This window comes from Pipistrellus kuhlii, unplaced genomic scaffold (assembly GCF_014108245.1).
Source record: "Pipistrellus kuhlii isolate mPipKuh1 unplaced genomic scaffold, mPipKuh1.p scaffold_m20_p_1, whole genome shotgun sequence".
In the NCBI taxonomy this organism is placed as follows: Eukaryota; Metazoa; Chordata; class Mammalia; order Chiroptera; family Vespertilionidae; genus Pipistrellus; species Pipistrellus kuhlii.
In genome coordinates this window covers 116,186,419-116,214,227 of record NW_023425404.1, presented here as the reverse complement: position 1 = coordinate 116,214,227, position 27,809 = coordinate 116,186,419, and the positions used below count along the sequence as shown (strand labels likewise).

The 27,809-nt window shown below is 40.6% G+C and overlaps 1 protein-coding gene across 2 annotated transcripts in view; it reads left to right on the top strand.

Moving 5' to 3' along the window:
• Window positions 1-27,809, top strand: part of FAM107B (family with sequence similarity 107 member B) — a 236,317-nt gene that overhangs the window by 148,917 nt on the left and 59,591 nt on the right. The window contains exon 1 of one of the 2 annotated variants that reach the window (XM_036460390.2): window positions 11,466-11,630. The exons of the other annotated variant lie outside the window; for it this stretch is intronic. The gene's annotated coding sequence lies outside the window, so the exon portion shown is untranslated. Of the gene's footprint in view, window positions 1-11,465; window positions 11,631-27,809 lie in introns of those variants that run through there. 2 annotated transcript variants of the gene reach the window in all.

The window sequence follows — 27,809 nt, the reverse complement described above, 5'->3', positions numbered from 1 at the left end:
TCCAGTTAAAATGCACATCAGACCAGGTCTCTCCTCTGACCCAAAACCTCTGGTGGCTTCCTAGCTTGCTCAGAGTAAAAGCCAGACTCTCTGCAGTAGCTTACAGGCGTATGTGATCTATCCTGCTTTCCCTCCCTGACTCTCTGACTCCATCATCTATCATATTTCTTGCTCATGCTCCCGGCCATGCTGGACCCTGGCTGTGCCTTGAATTTGTCGCATGTGTCAGCCTTAAGACTTCTGCTCTTGCTATCCTAGCTGCTCAGAGAGCTTTTTCTCCAGATGCCTGCACAAGGAGCTGCCTCATGTCCTGCAGGTAAGTTTGCTCAATGTCACTTTCTCAGAGAAACCTGGCCTTGCCACCCTATTTAAAATTACAAATTCTTGCCATGGAATTTCTATCCCTTCCCCAGCTTTATTATTTTTTTTCTGTAGTATAGCAATAATAAAGGCTATCTGACAAACTATATGCTTTTCTGTTTTTCTTCTCCTTCCTTTCTTCCTCCTTTCCTGTTTAATTCTAAAATATACACAATGGCAAGAATTTTTTTCTTTATTGTTCACTGCTGTATTCTCAAGAACTAGAATAGTGCCTGGAACAAAGAACATGCTCGAGAAATACTTGTTAAATAAATAAGTAAATCCCAATTTTACAGATGAGAAAACTGAGTTTTAAGAAAATTGAACAACTTAACCAAGGTTACTCAGCTCGTAAGCAGGAAATATAGGCTACTAACTCACATCATTTGGACTGTGGAACTAATCATAATACTTGGCCCTCTCTTTGGCAAAGCAACCATTCCTTATCTTATACCAGGCATGGCACTACTCTTTAAGGCATTTTTAATTATGTGATTTTATGACTTCTCCATAACATGAAAAGTTTGATTTTCTCCCATTATTGGTAGTCATAACTTGCTCATAAATAAGTAAGAATTATATTTTGTCTTTGTCTGACTGAGTATAATAGTATCTAGATCCATCCATGATGTCTCAAATGCTAAGATTTCATTCATTTTTATGGCCAAATAATGTTCCATTATATACATGTACCACAGCTTTTTTACAGGTGGGTAACTGGAAATGTAGAGGGGAACACTGTGTAAAGTAAATGACTAATCACTAAACTGTACATCTGAAAACAATATAAAATAAAATTAAAAGTTTTAAAAAAGCAAGAAAAAAATATAGCAACACAAAAACAGCAGCACTTGATAAATATTTACTACTATCATTTAATTGTCCTATTCAGACCTATGTAACATTTTCATATTTACCTTGTAAACTCTTCCTTTGAATCCATAGCATTTCCTTGGCCCATGTTTTTCAGTGGTTAGAACATCAGCCCATGCAAGGAAAGGTCTCTGGTTTTATTCCTGGTAAAGGGTACATACCTGAGTTACAAGTTCGCTCCCCGCCCCCAGTCGGGGGCCTGTGCTGGGAGGCAACTGGTAGATATGTCTCTCTCGCATTGATGTTTCTCTCTTTCTCTTTCTCATTCTCTCCTTCCCTTCTGCTCTCTCTGAAAAGCAATGGGAAAAATATGCTCAAGTGACAATTAGAAAAGAAGAAGAAGAAGAAGGAGGAGGAGGAGGAGGAGGAGGAGGAGGAGGAGGAGGAGGAGGAGGAGGAGGAGGAGGAGAAGAAGAAGAAGAAGAAGAAGAAGAAGAAGAAGAAGAAGAAGAAGAAGAAGAAGAAGAAGAAGAAATTCTATAGCATTATGCAAAGAAGAGCACTATTATTGTATATTAACCTAATTAAGATTAAGGAGAGTTAAATAAATAAATAAATAAATAAATAAATAAATAAATAAATAAGATAAAAGAACACATTAATTCCAAATCCACATGTCACTTTATAGATTACTAAAGGTTTTGTAATCTTTTGTAAATTACTGAAAAATTCATTTGTATCTTGAGAAGATGGAAAAATCAGAAATTGAACTAAATATATTATCTAGAATTGTATAGTAGTTAAAAAAATATCATGAAAAAAGAACAATTCAGAGTTCTTCATAACTTGGCTTATCTATTTTCATAGTAAATATAAAAAGAAAATAGCTAATTAGGAAATACTTATCTAGACATTTATTTTTATATTATTCAGAAATAATAATATTTAAGACCTAGCTCTTTCTAAATCCTTATGACACTACTATCTCTGAAGATGTGTAAACTTTTTTTTCCCAAAGTAATAATTCTGATCAGCAACTACAATTCATGAGAAAATGAATCATTCTATAAGAGTAAATTTCCCCAGCCTTTATATATTTAGCTCAGTTGAATTAATTAGCATTGGCTCCTAAGGACTATTGTTTAGGAGGAAAGAAAATCGTTTTGTTAAATAAAAATGGTCACATTTGAAGTATATACTACATAGTAAAATGATTACTAGAGCCAAACTAATTAACATGTCATTTGCTTACATAATGACCATTTTGTGTGTATAGTGAGAGTGCCTAAAATCTACTCTCTTAATAAGTTTCCAGTGTACAATACAGTATTGTAAATTATAGTCATCATACTATACGTTAGATATCCAGACTTATTCATCCTACATAACTAAAACATCTCCCCATTTTCCCCATCTCCTTATCCCTGGCACCATTCTACTTGCTGCTTCTATATATTCAACATTTTTTAGATTCTACTTATAAGTGAGGATCATGCAGTTCTTTCCTTTTTGTGTTTGACTTATTTCACTTAGCATAACGTCCTTCATCCATGTTGTTGTGAATGGCTGGATAGTATTCCATTGTATATACATAGCACAATTTCTTTACCCATTCATCCACTGACAGACACTGGGGTTGTTTCCGTATCTTGGATTTTGTGAATAATGCTGTAATGAGGAGATAGTACCTATATCTCCACAAGTACTGATTTAATTTCTTTTGGGTATATACCCAGAAGAAGAAATGTTGGATCATATGGCAGTTTTATTTTTAAGGAAACCATTTCTGAAAGAAAGGAGTAATTTTGAATTCTAACAAGAAAAGCCACTGCTCTGGATCTGAGAGGAGAAGCACTGCACAGTTTGTATTGGATTAGCCTGGTGGATGTGGTCTGCTGGGGTGTGGGTTATTTGGAAGGAGAGCAGCATTCCTTCCCGTGGATATCTATTCAAGGAGGATTAAGTATCTGTGGTTCAGGCAGAACTTGATAGAAGTGGAGAGGAAAATGTAGATATAAGAGAAATTACAGCAAGTAATGGCTTGTTTTGATGACCTAAGTGGATCTGGAGCATGAGAGAGGAAATTAAGATTATCTTAAAGTTGTGGGACCAAGATTATGAGGGGTCTTCTTGAAATGGGTGTATGGATAAGGAGGGAAGTGAAGAGTGAAAAGAGAAGTTCTGCTTTCTGTTAGTCATGTTGATAAACTGTCTCTCTAATAAAAAAGATTAAAAATATCTCTAGCCAAGCTAAGAATTGCCATTAGCAAATCATTCTTAAAACCAATTTCCATAGTTCTAGATTCTTCTGTGAGAAAATTTTATTTGTTGATCCAATTCATTGAAAGTTTATGAAACATTCCATTTTCCTATTTCATTCTGAGTCATGTTTAAAAAGTTGTCTTTTTCTAGGACTTTCCCCATTTCATCTAAATTTTCAAATAAAATTGTTATTGTTCATAGTTTTTTTTTATATTCTCTTCTTAGCCTTTGAGTATCTACAGTTATGTCTGCATTTTCATTTCTAATATTACTGTACTTGTTCTCCTCTGTGTTTCTCTTTATCTCTCATCAGTTTGTACAGAAGTTTGTCAATTTTATCTTTAAAAAAAGATAATATCCATTACACTTTTGCATTTTTTCCTTCTTTTACCCTTTTAAGTAGCCCTTCATGCACTGATGTAGATGATAGCAGATGGCTTAAGCAGTTGTTGTAGATAGAAATGATCTGGGGAAAGCAGGTGCGTGTCAAAGTACCCTTCCCTGCTATGTATCTCAGCTGTTGACTTGCAAAAGGGAGGTCATCAGAGCAAGCTGGAACTAGGACAAGGCAGGTTGTTTGGAGCAAGGAGAGTGGCTGTCTGTGAGGTGAACAGGGAGGATTATAAACATCTCCAGAAATTGCCTTTAGATTCCCCAGTAGATTCTATCATTTCCTCATTCATTCTTTCTCCTTATAAAGTGCAAATTTTTATTCATATTAGCATTATCTAGCTAAAGCTAACATTAGGTAGACTTTTAATTCATGTTAAGATTGGGCAGAACAAATAGAAGAATGTTACCACTCAAGTCCAGTAATTTGCACTTCAATGTCTGGATGATACAGTTCTCTAAGCAAAGTTAATAAGCAAACTTTCTCTGGCAAGATTTAACTTTAACTTCAGTTTGGACTTTACTTGGAAACTCAAAGTGGATTGAACAGGCCTCCTTTCTAGCCAAACATGGCCAGTAACAGAAACACTATGAGTACTTTAAATTTTATATATATACTAGAGGCCTGGTGCACGAAATTCATGCAAGGGGCTTGGCCCTTGTAGCCACAGTGGCTGCCTTAGCCCTTGCAGCCCCAGCTTCATCTGGAAGGTTGTCCAGAAGGATGTTTGGAAGGTCATTTGTCTGTCTGGTCTAATTAGCATATTATGCTTTTATTATTATCACTAGCGGTCCGATGCATGAAAATTCATTCAAAAGTAAGCCTTTCTTCCCCCGGCTGCTGGCACTGGCTTTCCTCTGGCACCTGGGACCCGGGCTTCCCCTCCTCGGGCCACCTGCAGGCACCTGGGACCTGGGCTGGTTTTCCTCTGGCTCCGGCTTCATCAGGAAAGACATCCAGAAGATGTCTGGTCTAATTAGCATATTACCCTTTTATTTTATATACACACACAAACACACACATACACACCTTTGTATATACACATGTATGTATACATATATATGTATATAGAGTGCTGCAATTTTTATATGGAAGATGATGTCTATATCTTGCTATAGAATCATTAAGAATTAAACCCAGTTCTGACGGGTTTGGCTCAGTGGATAGAGCGTGGGCCTGTGGACTCAAGGGTCCTGGGTTTGATTCCGGTCAAGGGCATGTACCTTGGTTGCGGGCACATACCCAGTAGGGGGTGTGCAGGAGGCAGCTGATCAATGTTTCTTTCTCATTGATGTTTCTGACTCTTTATCCCTATCCCTTTCTCTCTGTAAAAACAAAACAAAACACAAACCAATAAAATATATATTAAAAAAAAAAAGAATGAAACTCAAAGGAAACAGCCTACAGTGAATTAAATATCTTATATAAAGTCACAGAATTGGAATTGCAGACCCTGGAGCAGAGCCAGGATTGAGATCTCTTCTACCCCAGGCTAGTTTACATTTCACTACTCCATAAACTTATTTTAAGGCATCATTCAAAGGTAGGAGAGTATAAATAAATGGCATTCAACTAGTTACTACCAATACAAGAGTTTTAAGGGATACTTCCTGTTAATAGAAGATGTGTGTATCAGGAATGTGTAGTAGAAAGAAGTATAAAATGTTTGAGCAAAATCTAGAATGTTCTCAGTGAATTGGCCATTGGTTTTATATATTAGTTATTTGAATTAGGAAATATACAGAAATTGTCTTTATTATGCTTAAGTGCAGAGATGGTGTGTGTTTACTCATTATTATATTAATATATCTTAATATTTTTAACAGGATGAAAATTTCAGTTTTTCCCCTTCTCAGCTTTTTGGAAATTTTAGTTTTAATATACAGGAAGATTCTCAGGAAATCCTTTCTTTTTGGTTTCTGATTTATGTAAAGAATAAGACAAAACTTAGGTCTTTGCATCATTTAATAGTTGTTTATGTGACTAACAGCTGTTTCTCTAGATTCTTAGGTGGTATTTAGTTACAAATTTGAATCACCATTTTATAGAGTCTCTTTGATTTTAAAATTATGAATAACAAAGAGCAAGTGTTTTGTTAAAACTAAATTAAGCATTTTAGGCAACACACTGAAATTAAAACTTCTAAACTTTAAACTCTCTAGAAACATCAGTGTTCAGTTACATTATGAACTCCACCACTGATGTTGGGTTTGCAAAACATATAGTAGAAGATTACTATTAAAGAGGAGGATATTCATTTTTATTATTGGTGTTATTAGCATATTTAATAAAATTATTCCATTCCTTTGCTCATGAATGCTCATGCAAAGAGACTACTTTAACACAACACCTCAGGATCTCGCTTACTGCACATTCTTCTTGATTTAGTTATGTAATTTTGATCCTTTCTAAGTACTACTCATTTTAAAAGGTACATACTATATTTATTTGGCAAGCCATACATCTTTTGACAAAATTTTTCTACAAATGAGTTCTATAAGTCTCTCCATTGAAAAGTATTGGGCAGCAACAGAAACACTAGAACATTGTGTTACCATGGAATGTAACAGTGAAAACTAAGCAAAATAAAGAGAATGCTATTAAATTCATATTTTGCTAGTTAATATTCTTAACTTTGTCTTTATTTTTTCAGTAATCAAGCCATCAGGATTTAATAAAAACTTACTATCTATTGAGCTGTACTAGAGAGAGGTTGGCTATTATCTAATCAGAATTCTTTCTTCTAACTGGCTTATGGTTTACTTAAGTAACTGATGAACTTGTATGGGATAGTTCCCCAATGCTCCCATCCTCTGCCTGCCCTCACATTATATGTTTTATATTAAGGAACATCTGTCTGCCTAGGTGTCTATCCATTGATCTATATTCTGATGATGTGGGCAGAATTCTAAGATAGGCTACAAGATTTCTGACCTCCATATTATACACACCTTCTCCCAATTATTCAATCATACAATAATTTAGGTACTACTGTGCAGGGATTTTGCAAATGTAAGTTCTTAAATTGGGTAATCTTAAGATAGAATCTGAGTGGGCCTTACCTAGTCATGCGAACACTGTAAATCAGGGTCTAGAAGCATAGACGCAGGGAGATGGAGGTTAGGAGCACAGGAAAAATTTCTTGTGCCATTGCTGACTTGATGATGGAGAAAGCCACATGATAAGGTATGTGGACAACCTTTAGGAGCTGAGAATGGCTCCTAGTTGACAGCCAATAAGGAAACAGAAGCTTCAGTCCTACAACCACAAGGAACTGAATTCAGCCAGCAGAACCTCGAGCTCCACATGAGTTGAGCTGTGAGTTCTGCCAAGATCTTGATTTCTGATTTGGGGGTCTTGAGCACAGAACCCTGCCAGGGAGTGTGTGAACTAAGGCAATGATAAGCTAATATATGGTAATGAGTTATGCAGCAATAAACAACTAATATATCCATTTAGAATCTGGTCAATCTTAGCTTCTTTAGAGATCAAGCCTTAGTTATTTATTGAATCGATTGTGGGTTTTCTTATGCTCAACCAGAAAGGACTTTTGGCTTATAATCAGAATGGTTTCCCTTGAGACTAAAGTTATCACCTGTCATAGTTCTCCTCTCTTATGCAGTCCACCAAATGATTCAGGGGAAGATTATTTACAAAGATGGCCACAAAATTCCTCCTATTTAAGTACTCCTGTCCCTTTGTAATACGATTATTTCTTCTACCATTGAGAGGTAGAGTTCATTTTTCCAAACCTTGTATTTGGACTGGCTTTGTGATATTTTTGAGTGGTGGAATGCAACAGAATAATTTTGGGGATAGATCTCATGAGGCCTTACAACTTCCTCTTTCACCCTCTTGGGCCCAGCTGCCTTGTGAAGAGATCATAGTGAGCCAGTTGAGAGCTGTGTAAGGGGCATCTGAGGCAGCCAAGCAAATAGCTTCAGTTAACATCTTGACTTTGAGGCTACCCAAAACAAGCTGGTCCCTAGTTGACCTCCCAACTGACTGCAGATGCACTGTAGAGCCTAGCTAAGACCAAATGAAGCAAAAATGAGCTGCCATGACTTAGCCTTACCCACGTTGCCAACCCATAGCACTGTGGGCAAATCACTAGTTCTTATTTCAAGCCATTACACTTTGAGGTGATTTGTTATACAACAAAAGATAACTAATACAGATATTAAAGAACATGACTTTAAAATTAAAATATTATAAATTTTTGAATGGATTATTATTCAAATTTCATGTATACAGTGCAAAATTTAAGATACAAAAGAATATTCACATAGAAATAAATTTTCTCCACTAGGGCTTTGTTACATTTTTCTTATCTCTTTGGAGCTCTTCAGGATAATGGTTAGGGGAAAAAAAAACCAAAAAGTAAAGATTGTGCATTGGGAAAATGACTAAAGTAGGACATTAAAAAACACACAACATAAATTCCAAATTGCTTTGCTTTGCTCCACTTTACTAGTATGTACTCAAATGTTCATCTCTGCTCTCTTCAGTTTTCCTTAGAAATGAATTTCAAGGCCCCTTAGATGTCAAAGCTAACGGGTGATGCTAAAGCAGAATATATGAGTAATCTTGTGGGTATTATAGGATGAAAAATTTTCATGTATGTGTTCCAGTTATGTGAGATTAGAGAATCTACCATCAGTAATCAGTTAGATGACTCAAAAGTTATTCAGAGCAGTATTTTCTTTGAGCCCTCCACACACCTGATAAAGTGTAAGCCCAGAGACCATGTAGAGCACTAGGAACCTGGGCCACTGGCCCACCTGATCTGTTTCCTGGAGCCCTGTCCACATCCGTAATATAAAATCTACAGGACATCAGATTCATGCTGAGAGTTTGGTGTCACATGGCATAACCCTGAGGAGTCTAGCTGTGCCCTAGAAATCCAGGCTTATTCATTCCACAAACATCTATCTTGCACTTATGTTCCAGGCACTGTTGGTAGATGGTATGGATATAAAAATAAATACCGCTGTAGTCCATAACCGTAAAGTTCTTATTTCTGAGGTCCATCCACAGTGACTACATGGACCTCAAACTAAATTGGATACTTGATCCTTCATGGATCAAAACCCCCCTAAGATCCTACCTATGTGAAATAGACACCAAACAGTGGATTTAATAAATGAGTGTTGGTGTCCTGCCTCTTAATGAAGCTTTGATGTAAGAAGTTCAAAGTAATGTTTGATTTCTTAATGTTTTTGGTTTAAGAGACATTATGTTTCCTGATACAAGAGAAGGGCCATGGCTGAGAGCCTATGGATATTTATACCTCAGACTATGGAATAAGCAGCATGCTTCTATTTCTCTCATGGGACAGGGAAAAGGGTATGTATTCACTTACCATATATAGACACTGTCCACTGTGCTTGCATCATAGATGTTTGTCCAGGATGTTTTGAGGGGACATTACAGGCTCGTTGACAGGTAGTGCTTTCTCAAGATTAGAACTAGAGGCTAATGCGCATCTAGTTATTAGTCTTCTTGGGTTCCCATAACAGTGAAATTTATGTTTTCACAGTTCTGGAGGCTGGAAGTCCAAGATCAAGGTGCTGGCAGGGTTAGTTTCTGGTGAGACCTATTACTTGCTTGCAGATGGCAGCTTTCTAGCTGTGCTATCACATGGCTTCTTCTCTGTGTGTGTGCAGGCTGAGTGAAATCTCTGGTGTCTCTTCCTCTTCTTATAAGGTCACCAGTATTACTGGATTAGGGCCTTGCCCTTAAGACCTCATTTAACCTTAGTCATCTCTCTAAAAGCCCTATCTCCAAATAGGCACATTGAGGGTTGGAGTTTCAACATATGAATTTGGGGGTGGGACACAATTTAGTCCTAACACTTCTTATATGCCTGGCACTTTGTTAAGCACCAAGATGTAAAGATATGTATATATATATATCCATATCCACCAACTTTGCAATGCAATAATTACAAGACTATGTCAAGTGTGGGGAAGACAGATAAGGTCCATTCAGTTTGAGCAGGAGAGGGAAGGCTTTTAAGAGGAATCTCAGAGAGAAGAGAAGTTCTTGGGAGATGAAGGGGTGGAGGTTAAAGTATGTTGGGTAGAGAGGAGGCATGGGGAAGAGCATAAAGGGTGACATTCTTTCGTCCAGTCTTCATATCAACAGAGCAGGGCCATTTGGCAAATACAGCACCTGGCTGAGTGAAGCTCTGGGAGCTTGGGGGATGTAGGAAGAGTTCACAGGTGTGGTTAAGGCTGACCTTTGGGGTATTGTACTAAGGAGCTTGGACTTACTCATGTAAAAGAATTTGGGCACCCCCATTTAAGGAGAGGAAGAACCCACATAAGTTTGCACTTGGAAAGGTCATTAGGGAAGCAGTTTGGAGAAAAAGAGCATATGCGATTGGAGGCTGGGGAGAGTTGGGAGACCAGTGCCACAGTGTGGAGACAGACACCGAAGGTCAACTTGTGGCAGTGCCAGTGGGATGGGGATAGGCAGCCTGTAGAATGCAGAGGACTTGGAATTGAATTTCATGTGAAGAGTGAGGGGGGAATCGGGGCTGCATGCAAGGTTCTGGTTTGGTGACAGGGGAACCCATTGCCAAGAACAGAAACAGCACAATGCAAAGGGGAGAGAAGGAAGACTGGTGGGAAATACCAGGGATGGAGTTCATACAGGGCACTTTCTTGGGCTAAGAGGAGCTTCTTTTTCTCTAAATCCTGTGGCTGGTGATTTCACCCCTTGTTGGGATTCGGGGACCTAAGAAGTTCCAGGCCCTCTAAAGGAGTAATTTGTTTATTGAAATCCATAACTGATATGACTTTTCTGTAATCATGACCAAGCTGTTTTAGTCTAAAAAGCTTCCCAATAAACACTCACTACTCTGTTTCCAAGAAAATTAAATCACTTTTGATCTAACACCCATCAACCTACTGCCCTTGTTTGTGACCCCGAAACAGGTATCACCCATTTTTGAATTTATTAAGATTCAGGTAGATGATAATCTATGAGTCTTAGGGTTGGGTAGAGAAGTAATTTACTGTAAGAGAGCTGACAAAACAAAACAAAACAAACACACACACACACACACACACACACACACACACACACACAAAGAAACACCTAGAGTAAAAAGAGGTAAAACAAACCCTTTTTTCCTTGTGCACAGATTAAAATATCCAATTACCTTTTGATTGGGAGGGAGAAAGGAGAAAGGGGGGTGAGAAATATGAGAAAATTCCCAGGTCCCTGGGTTTCAAGCTCCAGCTTGACATCTGTAGAATTACATCAAATCTGCTTCCTTTTCCTCTGCAACTCCTTCGGAGTTTTCTTCCCCGCAGAACATCGCAGGCCAGAGTAGAGGAGGCCAGACGCCCACCAGCCACCTTGGATTTCCCATCTCTCAAATCTAGTGACACGTCGTTTTTTTCTTTCCAACATTTCCTCTTTCTCTTTGGAGAGTTTCCCAAGCCAACCAAACTAACGCACAGAAGGAAAACCTCCCGGAACCAAACCCCCAGACTTTCTCCTGGCTCTGGGCTGCAGAGGGATCGCGGGCCCGAGGCCAGCGCGGAGGGGGGAGGCGTGGCCGGGGCGTGGCCTCCGCGGCGTGACCACGCCTCCGCCCGCCCCGCCGCTTAATTCGGACGCGCGGGGCCGCGGGGTGTGAAGAGCTGTTCTGCGTCGGACCGGCCGCAGCCGCCGTCTGAGCCGCGTCCGCGCCGCCGCGCTGCCGCCCAGAGCCGCGGGGGCTCCGGAGCGCCGCCGCAGCCCCGGAGCGAGCACCGCCGAGGGAGCCCAGCGCCTTTGTGCGCGCGCCGAGGTGGGTTCGCCTCCCGCACTTACTTTGCACACAAAGACCCGGAGCTCGGGGGAGGCGGGTGTCCGCGGGGAGTCGGCGCGACGACCCCCGCCCTGCCTCGACCCCCCGGCTCCCGGCCTCCGGGACCCCCGGCGGGCCTGGCCGCGGGGCTTCTCTGCGGTGACCGACCGTCCGTCCGTCCGAGCACAGCGGACCGTGCGGCGGGGGTTGCTGCGAACGCGAGGAGGAGACGCGCGGGGTGGTGGGCGTGCGGGGTGCGCTGGTCACTCCGCGCCTCGCCCGGGGAGGGCGCAGGGCAGGGGCGTGGCGGGCCCCGGCGCGGCGATCTCAGGCCAGAGGGGTGTTGGGCAGGCAGGGGACGGCACGAGGGAGAAAGGAACCCGGGCTGCCGCTCCGATCCTCTCATTGTTGCTTTCTCGGCCCTGAAAATGGAGAGACCCCGGCTGGAGCGGGATGAGCCGCCCACCGGGTGCGCCTCGAGCGGCCAGATGCCGAGCCCGCGGTGCCCGGCCGGCCCCTCGCTGCTCCGGGCGGCTGGACGCGGGCTCCGGGCCCCAGGGAGCCTCCGCCTGGGCAAACAAAGGAGGGGCCGCGGGGGGTTGCCCCGCTGGTTTCAAGATGACAGTGTCACTGTTTCCAGTCTGTAAGTAACTTTTCCATTTTGACACATCTCTCCTGCTGCGCCAATGGACCCAGGAGCTAGGGTGGCCTCCACACGGAAGTCCTAAAATTTTGGTGCCCAGTTTCTCCCCAAGCATCTCCTGGTCCTTCGGGGATGGCATGGATACTGATGGCTAAGTTTTGATAGACTGGGTTGGGAATGGTAAAGCCCCTTCTGAAATGTGCACAGGAATCATCTTAAGAGGACAAATTGTAGATCTTACTGTCTGCAGGGAGGTACCATGCCCTTCCTTCCTCCGAAAGACTTTAGTCAATGCCAGTAGAACAGTCATTTGCTTAGAATGAGTGTCGGTGAAAGAAGTACAGAAAAGTGGGATGAGGATTTCTTGTTTGCAGATACGTTAGTTTTCTCCTCTGGACATGTTCCTCCTACATAGCTTTGGAGATTTTAGCTGTCCAAGTTGTTTTAAGTTGAAATAGTATCCAGGGTGCCTGTCTAGATATTTCTTAGTGCTAATACTTTCAAGTTTAATACTTTTAAGTATAAAATTAAATATATTTATTAAAAAAGTGAAAACAATAAATAAAAAGTTACTCATGTACCCAACCACCAAGAACAGCCTGAGGATGAAGGCATCTTTGCTTGATTTATGACTTGGCAGCCATGGTGTGTGTATGAGTGAGTAAGTGAGTGTGTGTGAATGAGGGAGTTACTGATTCTTATCTTTACCAGTCACATCTGACTAAAATATATCCAATAACTTTAGTTCTACAACAGTTGTTTGCCACTTTCAAACAGGATTAATAACAACAAGTTGCTTAAATATCTTTTCTTATACCTGTACAGAGAGGGGAGGGAAGAAAGGAAAAAAAAATACAATACCTCTTACTTTTGAAGAATAAATATACTGACAGAAAAGTTTTGTGGATTTCAGTAGTACTTTGGGATTGACTTTTTGAATAATACTAACCTACTATGGAGGGACTATAGTAGGTTAGTATTATGGCTTATCAATCAGCTTTAAAATATTTAAAAATTAAAATTGAGATTCATAGGAAATATATCGTAGAAAGAACTCTTTGTAGCACAAGGAATAGCAGTAGTTTTATAGCTGACTACATGCTTGCTTCTGAAAGACTTTGCATTGAGAAAGTAAATAAGTGGGATTCATCCCCCATGTGTATTTTTGAGTATGTGTCTTTGTGGAAAAAACAACAAACTAAAACAAAAACAAAACAGAAACAAAAAAACAACGCGTTGTTCAATGTTAGTTTAATCACTGAATGTTTTTGTTGTTACATAGTTGTATTTTCCACTTGTAAAATTTTTGAGCATTTCATTTCTCCAATGTACAATGTAAAAAGAGGTCTTGAAGACGAGTGTTTAGGAGTAGATTGATCATTAGGATGATGCAATACCTCTTGAAGTTAGAAGAATTTAAAGAAGGAAGTTGTGGTTATGTACTGTCAGGTACAATTTTCGTTCCTGTTCCTTATTTGGGGCTTCTTAATCTGCATGCACACATGAGGTGTTTTTGCAGTGCAGTAACAACCAGTAAGTTAATGTGTGTAGAATGTAGCCTGCTGTACTTATCAGCATTCCTTCTGAAATAATGGTACCTTTCTACATATAGAAGTAAAAAAAAGAAACTCAAATAGAACAGATCAGATCTCTAAATCTTGTGTTTCACCTCTCCTGTGGCCTTAGGCAGTGTAAGCAGCATAGCTAAGCTGGACTGAGGTCAGAGGTCAATAGCTTTATTTTTTTTTCTGTAATGTTGCCTCACATTGGAGTGTTCCAGTGTGATGGTCTTGCTATGGCTATTTGTGATGATCAGCCTCATACCCCTGTGGACTGGAGAGTCCATGCCTGGGACATTTAAAAGTAGATTTGCTTTGTGCTTGAGAAAAGGACTATGAGAAATCCTATCCCTGAATTGGATAGACATTGCCTTTCCTCCTTCTGCCCTTCCTCCACCATTCCTCCCCCCCTCCTTCTTTCTTTTGATTTCTAAATTGTTTAAAATAATATCACAGGTAAAGGTGGAAGAGATTTTTAATGGTTTCCTTTAGAGGTGGTCAAGGGGTGGAACACTTTTCTCCAAAAAAGAGGAACTGTAGTAGGTTAGTATTATAGCTTATTGTTGTTATTAATGTCCTGTCTCCCCCTCCCTCCAGAATTCTCTGTGGGTGAGGAAGTTCGGTTGTATGAGACCTGGATTTCAGGCACTTGTAAAAATCCCTAGATACCTTCGGGGAGTCGTTACCCTTCTTTAAGCCTAGAGAAAGGAGCTCTGGGCAACCATCCACTTTACATCTCAGTGTTGTAAAATGCATTGCGTTGGGAAAGCTGCAGTGTCTGTAAGATGTTGGGTGCCCAACCCAGGACTTTGTAGTGCTGGGATGACTTGATGACACTTCCCTTCATTTCCTTGTGTAATTTCCTTATCTAATCTAGGCCTATTTTTGTTTGTCTGTCTTGTGCAAGAAGTGCTGGGCCTATCCATACAAATTTTTCCTTATGCTAAGTTCTTAAAACTCAGCCAAAAGGCATCCACATTTTTACCCATCTAATAACTGATTTCAGTACACTGTCAGTAAAGAAATGAACTAATTTGGCAGACTGGTGTAGTTTGCCAGTTAGTCATGTTAAGTTGACAACAGGATATCCTGTTTCTAAGGCTGATAGGGGAATCTTTGCTTTTCATTCACTCCATCATTTAACATTTACTTAGAGCTGCCCGTGTGTCTGCACTGGCCTAGCATTGCGTATACTGCAGTTGACAAGACTGATGCAGGTCCTTCATGGCAGGACCAGGATATGTAAAAAAACTGTTCAAAATTACACAAAGATTATTTAATGGCAACTATGTTAGGAGCTGTGAGGGGAAAGTAGCACTTTGTGAGTTACTGTAACTCAGAAAGAATGATGTAAATCAGAGCTAACTCCTTAGATTTGGGTTCCTGACTGGAAGGTGAGGGGGAAGTTGGGAGAGGCCTGCAGGGAAAAGAGTGGTATTTTCTCAAGGCTGATTAAGAGCATTGTGGAGAGATCTGGGCTGTTCAGTTTTGTCTAGTGGAGGGCCTGGGAAACTATGGTATTGTTCCAGAGTTCTCACTAAAGATAAACCTAAGGGGCAGTTGTGGAGACGTGGTATCCCTGAGCTGTTCTGAGGAGTTCCCAGAAGTTTGAAGACTAGTGTTACACAGAGGGTAACTGACTACATCTATGATCACCAGACGTTCTCTTACAAATGAGAAGATTTGACATGGGTTTGTGGGGGAAATTATATTTTCAAACTCAAGAAGGAAAACAGGGGAGAGTGCAGGAACAGGGAGTGTTGCTTTAACATTAGGTGAACTCTTTAACAGTGTGGTTCTGTCAAAGACTTCATGTAAGATGAGGCAGCTGGTGCAGGGCAGTAACGGTCCTCTGTGCTCTCTAGTGCTGTGTGTGCACAGGGAGGTAGGGCGGAGGCATGATTTGGTGACTGTAATGTTCCCTACCCATGGCAAAGTCTTGGGATTTAGAGGTGTGAAGGAAATCCCCTTTAGAAGCCTTGGAATGCAGGAGCCATCCCTGCTACTGAACCATAAATCCTTAGCAGCCCTTAGGAGGAGAAATCTTAAGGGGAAAATGCTGAATCCTTCTGGGTTGAGTACATGCTGAGAAGTCTCCTCTAAAAACAAGATAGAAAAAAATGTAGGTAGACCAGTTAACCACACCCTGGCTGGTTGTAAGTGCATGTAGTTGGGAAGATTTTGTCACCTCACTCTCCATTGCTCTTTTTTGTTGTCAATGCTGATTTATGTTACACTGAAACACCTACTGGATACAGCCTTCCTCAGTGACAACCCTCGACTAAAGGGTGGCATTTGGGGAAGGGGATACGTTTCTTACTGTGGTATAGGGCCGTGGTTGGCAAACTGCAGCTCGTGAGCCACATGTGGCTCTTTGGCCCCTCGAGTCTGGCTCTTCCACAAAATACCACGGCCTGGGCAAGTCTCTTTTGAAGTGGCGTTAGAAGAATTTTAAGTTTAAAAAATTTGGCTCTCAAAAGAAATTTCAATTGTTGGCTCTGTTGACTAATGAGTTTGCTGACCATTGGTATAGGGGAACAGTTTGAAGCTTTGAAGCCAGACATGTTTGAGTTAGGACCCAGGTCCCAGTGTTGTGTGTGACCTCCAGTAAGTCCCAGTGCTTTCAATTGTGAAATGAACGTAGTGAGATATACTTCCCACAGCAAGGTGAGGGCAAATACAAGGTCATGAAGTTCCGAACACACGGTCCCTGACATGGCTGGCCATGGTGTTTATGGTGTTGTGCCATTGCCCAGAGCTTTTGACTCAAATTTTTAATAACTTAGCAGCAGTGATGCCAAAATAAGAATAAGGGACATGGGGGAGGGTAGGGAACTTCCTCCCTTCTCTCTTCACCCAGCTTCTCAGGATGTCTTTCTGCCTTCAGGAGTGTTGTAAAGATAACAGAAATGGCATGTTTTACTCTATTCTGGGACACAAGTTTTGTACAATAAAGTGTATTGGAGAGAGGGCTGTAGTACTGGTGTAAGTTTTTCTTTTAATATACTAAAGGCCTGATGCATGAAATTCGTGAACTGGGGGGTGGGAGGAAGGGGTCCCCTCAGCCTGGACTGCACCCTCTTGCAGTCCAGGACCCCTTGGGGGATGTCTTCTTGCCGGCTTAGGCCACATTTCTCACAGACCCGGACCCCTCACTTTTTATGGCCCACCTGCACGCTGCTCCTTACCGCATGCTCGCTGCTCCTTAGCACTGCTGTGAAAGCGGGAGCGGGTCCTGCCACCGCCCCTGCACTCGCCAGCTGTGAGCCCAGCTTCTGGCTGAATGGTGCTCACTCTGCTCCCCCTGGGGGAGTGCACTGACCACTATGGGGCAGCTCCTGTGTTGAGCATCTGCTCCCTGATGGTCAGTGCGCTTCAAAGCGACTGGTCATTCCACTGTAACAGTCACTTAGGCTTTTATTGTATAGATGAAACACAGTACATTCTGTGAGTGTTAAAGTTAAAACGCATTTTATCCAGGTTTTTCAGACCTCTGGGCTTGATCATTCTAATCTATGTATAAAAGAGTAAGTTACCAAACAACTGAACAACCGGTCGGCCAGTCACTATGTCTCACACTGATCACCAGGGGGCAATGCAGGAGCTGCCCTCGGGTGTCAGTGTTTGCTCCCACAGTCAACCTCCCGCGGCCACTCAATGCAGGAACTGACTCCTGGTGGTCAGTATGCTCCCCCAGCCAACCTCCTGCAGCCCCTCCCCCCAGCCAACTTCCGTGACCAGATTGCTGGCCAGGCCGAGGGACCCCACCAATACACGAATTTGTGCACCGGGCCTCTAGTGAGTTTATAAAATTGTGCAGTCATATTAGAAACTCCTGCAGTATACATTATTAATAGTTGTTTATGAAAATTCCCATGTTCTAGAGCACATGTGTCAAACACAAGGCCCGCGGGCCAAATCCGTCCCGCCAGGCCTTGTAATGTGGCCCGCACCGCGCTGTCATCACTGCACTCCGCTGCGTTTCCATCACAATGACAGTTTATGACTGTTCAGTAAACCATTCGGCCCGCGATTTAGGCTGGATTTTAGATTTTGGCCCCTTCTCTGATTGACTTTGACACCCCTATTCTAGAGGAAGTTAAGAACACCATTGTGGGTATGGCTATATAGATAGTCTTTTTAAAATAATATTCTTTTCCTTATAACTTAATGTTATTTAAAATAGGTAAAGTTGTGGTCAGGGTCCTTTTTTTCTTTCCCTTTTTAATGGCCCAGGGTACTGTAGAATGTTGGAAAAAGAGAGGCCTAGTTTTTTAAAAAAAATTCATAATCCTAGGCCCAAGCTTCCTATTTATTAGTATATGATTTTCGAGCTGGTTATTTGTTTCTCTATTTCCTCATCTGCAAAATGGAGATAATCACATTTGCCTAACTCTTAGAGTATCTTGAGAGTGAAATGAAAACCTTACTCTTTCTAACTGGTGGAACACCCCAGGACTGTAAGTTGTCATTGTGGGGACTGCTCTAGGGTCCTAATAGCATGAAGACTACCTTCCAGGGTAGGGGTGACTCTTTGAAGGTGACAGGAGGCAGCAAAGCACAGAATGTTAAGGAGATGGCCTTATCCTTAATATTGGTCATTCTGCACTCATGGAATGGCAATATGCATTTTGGAAATACTAGATTGTCATACTTGGGATTTGATCTGGGTTAGTCAGTTAATCTATTAATAGAAGGGCTCCCATATATGCTTGTCCTTGAAATATAATAATAAATGTATTGTAATAATATTATTTTTATTTCTACTAACAGTTCTTGAGCACTTCCTACCTGGCAAGCATTGTGCTCAGTGCATTATGAGATTTTTTCATTCATTAGTAAATTTTTAACAAATTTTCCTATATGCCAGGCACTCTGCCAGACTCTGTGGTTGCGTGAATAGGGCAGTGGGTAGGACTGTCAAAATCCCTGCCTGCATGGAGTTTGTATTCATGGGCAACAGAGTGTAAATAAATACATAGATAATGTGATTCCAAATAGTGACAATGCTAGTTAGTGTCTGGCAGGAAAGGAGGTAGTGTTTTCAATGGGGTGAGGCCCCTCTGATGAGGAGAATTTGAGATCCGAATGAAGGAAGGGTGAACCTTGTTCTCATCTGTCTGTGCAGAGGCAGGTGCAAATAGCTGTCCAGAGACTGGAGAAGGAGCTCCATCTTGAAAAATGCTAGGAAAGCCATGTGGATGGAGCTAGGTTGGGGGGAGGGATGTGCGATGAGGTCGGGGTAAAGGCCAGACAATGTGGGGCCTGTTGCCCATGGTCTGGACTTGGTTGATGGTGAGACAATGGGATGCTTCTGAACAGGTAATAGTAGATATTAGATCTGCCTCCCAGTTTATAAATACCTCTCTTGTTCAGTAAATGGTGTTGGGAAATTTGGGCAGATACATGCAAAAAAATGAAACTAGACCACCAACTTATATACTAGAATAAACTCAAAATGGATAAAAGACTTAAATGTAAACTGTAAAACCATAAAAATCCTGGAAGAAACCATTGGCAGCAAAAATCTCAGACATCTCTTGTAGCAATATGTTTGCCTACACATCTCCTAGGGCAAGGGAAACAAGAGAAAATAAACAAATGGGACTAAATCAAAGTAAAAAGCTCTGCACAGCAAGGGAAACCACCAAGAAAATGAAAAGTGAGCCCACTACTGTATGGGAGAACATATTTGCCAATGATACATCTGATAAAAAGTTAATATAAAAAATATGTAAGGAACTCATACAACTTAACAAAATGAAGATAAACAGTCCAATTTAAAATGAGCAAAGGACCTAATTTATCACTTCTAGAAAGTGGACATACAGATGGCCAAGAGACATATGAAAAAGTGCTCAAAGTCACTGAACATCAGAGAGATGCAAATTAAAACAACAATGTGGTATCACCTTACACCTGTCAGAAGGGCTACCATCAACAAATCAACAAATGATAAGTGCTGGCAAGGATAAAAGGGAACCCTTGTGCACTGCTAGTGAGAATGCGGACTAGTGCAGCCACTATGGAAAGTAGCATAGTGTTTCCTCAAAAAATTAAATATGAACTGCCATTTGACCCAGTGACCCACTTCTAGGAATATGTCCTAAGAAACCAGAAGCACCCATCAGAAAGAATATATGCACTCCTATGTTCTTAGCAATGCGATTTACAATAGCTAAGATCTGGAAACAGCCCAAGTGCCCATCAGTAGATGAGTGGATAAAAAAGCTGTGGTACATTTACACCCTGGAATATTGTGCAGTTGTGAAACAGAAAGATCTCTTACCCTTTGAGACAGCATGAAGGGTCCTGGAAAGTATTATGCTAAGTGAAATAAGCCAGTCAGAAAAAGATAAATATCACATGATCTCACTCATATGTGAATCTAATGAACAAAATATATCCAGAGACATTGAAGCATGGAACAGACTGTTGTTGATTCTCAGAGGTTTAAGGTGGGGGTGGGTTGGTAGGTGGGAGGAGATCAACCAAAGAACTTGTATTCGAATATACAAAAACCCAAGAACACAGACGATAGTGTGGTGAAGGCATGGGGTTGGGGGAGCGGGGACTAGAAAGGGTCAATGGGGGAAAAGGGACATAATGTAGTACTTTAAACGATAAAAGATTTAAAAACTAAATGCCTCTCTAGCCTGGATTGCAGTGGTCTCTGTAGAGGGGCTGAGAATGGAAGCAGGAGGAAGCTGTGGGAAGCTCTTATGAATCCCTGGGGATATTGTCAGGACAGGGATGGAAGTAGTTGGATGTTTGATATATTTGGAAGATGGGACCATCAGCACTTGCTAATAGATTGGGGCTAATATATAAGAGGGAAAGCAATCATGCGTCACATCTACATTTTTAGCCTTGGCACCTGGGTAAAGGGTGGTGCCTCTTACTGATATGGGAAATCTGGGGGAAGTTTATATAATAACTAGAGGTCTGGTGCATGAATTCTTGTATAAGTGGGGTCCCTCAGGGTGGCCTGTGGGAATTGGGCCCCACCCTTGCAGCTCCAGCTCTCACCTCCAGTCTCACAGCCTCTCCTGGCACCTGGCATTGGCCTGGCGATACCCCCATCCCTCCATGTGCTCCACCATCCTGCCGCAGTCCTACTCTCATCAGGGCCCATAGTGGCCAGCAGTGCCTCCACTGCCAACTGTTGCCAGTGCTGCCTTGCGGACACCTACCATGTTCCTCCCTGCCCCCTGGTGGTCAGTGCACGTCATAGCACGCTGTCAAACTCCCAGTTGAACTCCTAATCTAGGGGACAATTTGCATATTAGGCTTTTATTATATAGGATGTTCACAATAGCCTTGGTCACAATAGTCTGACCTTAATACTGTTATGAGCCCCATTTTTTAGATGTGGAAATGGGGTAAGAGAAGTAAGAAGTTTGGCCTAGGAAGAAACTCAGAATTAATAACCAACTCTGATTCTTGTGTTCTCAACTATTTTTGCTATACTGTGGAAAATATCTGAATTTGCTATCATAACAGATTGGCATGACAATACATGTGCAAACACTTTCAAAACACATCCTTTCTTTTGGTACAGCTTTATTGAGAAATAATTTATATACCATACAGTTCACCCTTTCTGAATGTACAGTTCCATCATTTTTAATAAATTTGTGCTGTAAGCAACTATCACCCCAATCCAGTTTTAGGCTTTGTAGCCAGTTTCTGTTCCCACTCCTGTCTTGGGCAACCACTAATATTTCTTCTATGTCTTGAGTGTTGCCTTTTCTAGGAAATTTTCATATACTGAGAATCATATTATAGTATGTGGCCTTTTGTGTCCATCTTTGTTCATTTTGTAGAATGTTTTTGAGGTTTATTGATTGTTTTGCACAAAACATTTCCTTTTAAGGAATATTCTTTGCCCTGTCAGAAAGAGATACTCTGGGCTAGTGAAAATGATTTCCACTGAGATGGGCCTTAGGATGATAACTTAATAGCTAGCCTATTCTGTTATGCCAGACATGATTTCCTTCATTACCTTCTGTGATCTTCCAGGTCATTCCATGGGAGAAATACCATTATTAGTGATTCAGAAATGAGAAAACTAAACCTTGGAGACATTAAAAAGCTTACCCAATGTTGTAAGAAAGATTATAAGAGGGAAGATCAAACTTGGGCCTTCTCTCTGTGTTCCCTTAATTGTGTCTGTAAAACTTTGACTTCTTATCTTCAGAAGGGGTTTGAAATCTCAGTTGGAATAATCAATTTTTGAGGTAAGTCTTTAATTATTGTTTTAAGGAGGATTTGGTACTGCATTTTAATTTTGGCATTGCCATGTGGAAATTATAGTGTCTTCAAGCGATCCATTTGTGAAATGGCTTCCTTAGGCATAGTATGAGGATGGTGCCAAATGAAAAACACATAATTCTGTCATTAGGCAGAGTTTGTGTGTTTGAGTTGTCTTTTAAATGTTATATGTACCAGAAATGCCACTTTTGTCTTAAGGCTATTGCCTTATTAACAGATGGCATTCAATTAAGCATCATGCACTTTTCATGATGTTTATGTAAATATATTTTATATGAATATATTATGTCCTCTGTAACAATTTAAATGATATTTTTTCCTATTTACATATATTCGCATTGGAAGAGTTCATGTTCTCGATTGCAGAGGAATTCTTTATGTATCATAAATATCTGAAAATTTGGAGAAGATTTTAAACACCTCATATCTTTTGGTCTGTATTTTTAAAAAGATTACCAAGGAGCTTGGTAAGAGCTAATTTCATAATTTTAGCTATGCTGAGTGACGTGCCAGCTTTAAAATTTGCTCAAGGGGGCAGCCATTGTTCCAAACCTATTGGACCATTCCAGGAAGCAGTAGGTTAAAAACCTTATGACTTGAACTGGTAGCTTTGGGAAAGCAGGATTTGGCGGCAGTTGGAGACTTAAAAATACAGTAAAGAAGCTGTACCATTAGTTGCCATTGGACTCCGTTTAACTTATGTCTGTGTGCCCTGGCTGGCCATCGGAGCAGGCAACCAGCATGCAGGGCTCAGAAGTTGAAAGCAGGTCCCAACGTGTTTCTTCTTGCATTCCTGGAGTGCTTCTGCCCAGCACTAGTCTTGAGGAAAGGGGATGTTATACTGGAAAGCCAAACCAAATGAAATTAATTGCAGGGCCTGTTTATGTAAAATGTGCGCCTTTTACTTTGTGTGTAAGTTATGCCTCAATTAAAAAGGAATACATAGCCCTAGCTGATTTGGCTCAGTTGATGGAGCATCGGCCCATAGAGTGAAGGGTCCCAGGTTTGATTCCGGTCAAGGACAATTACGTGGATGGCAGGTTCAATCCTGGCCCTGGTCTGGGTGCGTGCAGGAGGCAACCAATTGATGTGTCTCTCTCACATCAGTGTTTCTTTCTATCTGTCTCTTCTCCTTCCACTCTCTTTAAAAATCAATGGAAAATTATCCTCAGTGAGGATTAACAAAAAGAAAAAAATAATTTTAAAAAGGTAGACAAAAAAAAAAAAGTAAATTGTAAAACCAAAATGCCCCAGGGAATAGAGATGCTTGGGTGGAGCACTACTTAATGCAAAAATCTGAGTTTCCACTTGATCGTTGCCCATCTCTTTTTGTCCTCTCTCATTTCTCCTCTCTCATTTCAAATGCCCAGAGCAATGATTTTATGCTTTTTAATTTTTTTAAATTCTCACCCGAGGAATGAGGATGTTCCTTTTTTTTTAGATAGAGAGAGTGGAAGGAATGGGGGAGGGAGGTGGGGAGAGGGAAGAGTCAAGAGACATCAGCTTGAAAGAGATGCATCAATCGGTTGCCTCCTGCTCGCATCCGACAGGGACCTGGGATTGAACCTGCAACTGAGGTACATGCCCTTGACCCTTTGGTCCTCCAGCCAACACTCTAACCACCAAGCAAACCAGCCAGGGCACATTTTATCCTTTTTACATAAATGGATTTCAGATGAAACTTGGAGAGGCTAGGAACCTATTGGCAAAAATTGCTGATGGAGTAACCTGTAAGTTACCTACTAGTCATAGTCCCAAGAATTGACTCTTTTTCTAGAAACCATGAATTTTCTGAATCTTCTTACCTGAGAGGTTCTATGTGGAATTGGGAGCCTGTGTATGGCCAGTTTCTGCTGAGGGCCCTGCTCTTTCAATTGGTGAGTGACTGAATGTGGAGTTCCAGAACAGATATCAAGTGGGGTAGGGAGGGTGGCAGGGGGTAAGGGAGGGCAGCCCAGGTATCTATAGAATTCTCCATTTCACCAGCATCGTTTTCATCCATATTAGTTTAAAAAATATCTTTTTATAGTTAGTTTCTTCAAACCAGGATTTGAACAAAGCCCACATATTGCATGGGACTGTTACATCTCTTGAAGTTTTTAAGATCTAGAACACCTCTTCTTCCCTTACTATTTTCTCCCCATGCTATTTATTTGTTGAAGAATCAGGTCAGTTGTCTTGTAGATTGTCCCACATTCTGTACTTCACTGATAGTTTTCTCTTTAAAACTAATGTCTCTATTTCTGTAAATAGTAATTTAGCACCAAAGCCCGATTAGCTTCATGTCCAGAATTTTAGGTAAGATTGGTTTGTTGGTGGTATTATGTATTGCCTACTTCATCATCTCAGGAAGGTGTCTGTCTATCTGCCTTGTAGTGACATTGGGGTTGATGGGGTGGCAGCTTGATCCTTGCATTGTGAATTTCCTCATTCACCTTTCTGCCAGTTGTCTGTTAGCATCCATTGAGCACTGTTGCCTGAAGTAATTATTTCGTTAGAGCTTGTTGATGCTTCTCTCTTAATGACCATGCAAATAGCATGTGAAATGAAATTTAAACTGGCCAAAGTGTCAGGGAAAATGGTCAGCATTGATGCAGATTGGGGACATGCAGAGAATTAATAGAGAAGCAAGGATTGGCCTGGCTTTATCTAAGTATTGGTGATACTTGCAAATATCAGAACTAAGTACCATTTTTACAGTCTTTTAGGAATATAATCATGACAGGTTAATTTTATTAGTCTTGTTTAGCAGTGACATTAAATTCTGTCTGTATATGCTAATTCTATTGTTTACATAACTTGGGTACCTGGCACTAACCTAAATTAAGAGATTAGAATATGAGGATTTCACGTGATGGTGGAGACCATAATAGATAATCTTTTTTAGTAATCATTTAAAATTTCCTAATACGTTAGGATTTTTTTTGTGACCATACACTTAGATAAATCTTGGTCATGACCAATAAGTCATAAAGAAGGTAAGACCAGAAACTGAAAATAATTTGAAATCATAAACTATATTGTGCTGTTAAGGGGGTTCGAGCTTGGAGAAGCCATAGAGATCAAGAAATCATTTAACCTAGTCTCCTTGTTTTTTTGGTCAATAAACCAATGCTCAGATATGCTAACTAGCTTGCCCAAGAACATATAGCTAATTATGAGTAGAATTGGAACTAAAACTCATTCTGGAATGACAGTCACTAATATGTGAGTTGTTTCTGACACACATACTAAATGTTTCACATGCATCGTTGTTTTGATCCTCACCCTGTGATGCAGGACTATAATTGACTGCATTATACTGAGGAGCACACGGAGGCATAGAGACATTCAAGATCACTCATAACTCAGCTATTCAATGCAGAGAATGTGTGCTTATCCACTCTATGGCACTGCCATTCACTTGAATTCTTTCTTCCTTCCTTTTTATTATTATTTTTAACTTTATTATATCTTATTAAAGGAATGCCTTATTCTTAATAGTCCTTAAACATTGCCTTTGCAATGCCTTCCATGTATTCTAAAGATCTGCATTAAACTTGCCAGGACTAATTTATTGTAAATAAATTCTTTATTGGAAAATGACACACTAGCTATGATTAATATTTAAATATTAATAATTAGTGTTTTTGGTTGGCTTTTTAGCATTTAAAAGAGCTTTTAGGTGATAGATGATTCAGGATTTTTTTTTTTGAGGAAGAAATATTTTAATATCGGTGTAACTTTTGCAAGTCTTAATGACTTTAAACCTTTAAAAATAGAGTGGAAAGGGGATATTTGTAATACTTTCAACAATAAAGCTAATTTTAAAAAGTTAGTATTAGAAGACAAAATTTCAGATGTGCCAATTACCCACTATTGCAATATTTTATTAAATATAATCACAGTACATGTACACTAGATTTCCCATGTAGAATGTCACAAAGTCTTTACAAATTATAAGCAATGTGTAAACTTTATATTTTGCTGCACAGGGGACATCTGAAAGTTTCTGATTCACACCATTTCTAGAAAGTGTCTCTTCTCACCCACATGACTAACATTGGCCCAGGACTTTGTCCAGAGTTTCCTGAGACTCAGTGATCCCTGACTTATTTCTGGTTTAGTTCAATACTTCTTTGGATTACATGAGCCAATTTAATTCTTCTCTTGCCTTAATGTGGTAAAATCTCTCTCTCTGTACCACCCCCCTCCCCCTAGCTAATACCTGCTACAACAAAGATTTACATGTTTAAGGTGATGTCTGTCAGTCAACTAGGATACTGATCTAAGTAGGTCAAATGGGAAAGTGAACAGTAGGAGTGAGCAGCCTCAGCAATGGCTCAAGACTCTTAAAACATGCGAAGGTAGTATCAAACTAGTAGGTTCTTCTTTTGTAAATACTCTATATAACAACCCAAAGCTTTTAAAAAGAATTCCTTTGGTGGTTCTTCTTCTTCTTCTTCTTCTTCTTCTTCTTCTTCTTCTTCTTCTTCTTCTTCTTCTTCTTCTTCTTCTTCCTCTTCCTCTTCCTCTTCCTCTTCCTCTTCCTCTTCCTCTTCCTCTTCCTCTTCTCCTCCTCCTCCTCCTCCTCCTCCTTCTTCTTCTTCTTCTTCTTCTTCTTCTTCTTCTTCTTCTTCTTCTTCTTCTTCTTCTTCTCCTCCTCCTCCTCCTCCTCCTCCTCCTTCCTTTTTTTTTTTTTTTTTTAAATCACTACTTATCCTTTAAAGATTGAAAACATCACCAAGGAACTTACTTGTGTTAGGTCTGGAAAGCAAAATTTCTTACATGAGAGCCTCATTGTCTCTTTTTTATCTTCTTCCTCCCTCGTACCCTCCTCCTCAGTCACATTCTGGGTAGGTTTCATAAAGAGCAAGTCTACTTTTGAGAGCAAGTGTGTGAAGGGTGAAGGACGGGGAACAATGGAGGTCAGAAGTCAGCCCTCTGAAAACAGGATAAGGTATTTGGTGTTGATTTTCTGAATTTGGCAGCCTCTTATTTCTTAAGACTGATAGACTCACTTTTTTCTCTGTCTGTGCTGCCCACACAGAGTCTGAAGTGGATGCCACAGAGGTGGTTATTAGACTCTATAATCTGCATTAAATGAGTGCTCAGAGAAGGGGAAATGTGAACTCTGGTAAAGTCAAGGGAAATCTCCACTTGTATGTATCTTGTACTCTCTACCATTGGTGACTTTAATAATTTTCAGTAAAACAAAAACACAGTTGGCTTTGTCGCTTTCTATGTATATACCCAAAGTAGTTTTTTTTTCTTTTGTTTGTTTTAAATGCTTCTAAATTACAATTCTTTGTGAGATTGCTGTTTTATAAATACAGCTGGAATCTGTAACGATTGGATCCATCAAAATGGCCCCCTCCCCATTTGTGCTAGAAACCAAACAGCTTGCAAATGCAGTCTGCAGCATGTTCAATACATGTGCTTCTTGGTGAGCCATTGCACATAGCTCACTAAATTTCAAATACTGCTTATTTATAGCTTCTTCAGAATAATTGTAAGATGATCTCTCTACAAACATCCTGTAGATTACCATGACTTTTTGAATGGAAGTAAATTATTTTTTACTCATGGATGATTCACTTGATAGTCTTCTTTAAACCACACCCCGTGGTTTCTCTGCAGTGTGTCACTCGAGTCATCAGCCCATGTTCGCAATGGTCATAGGACTGGGTGGGGGATGAGGCCTCCTAGAACATAGAGCTCTCA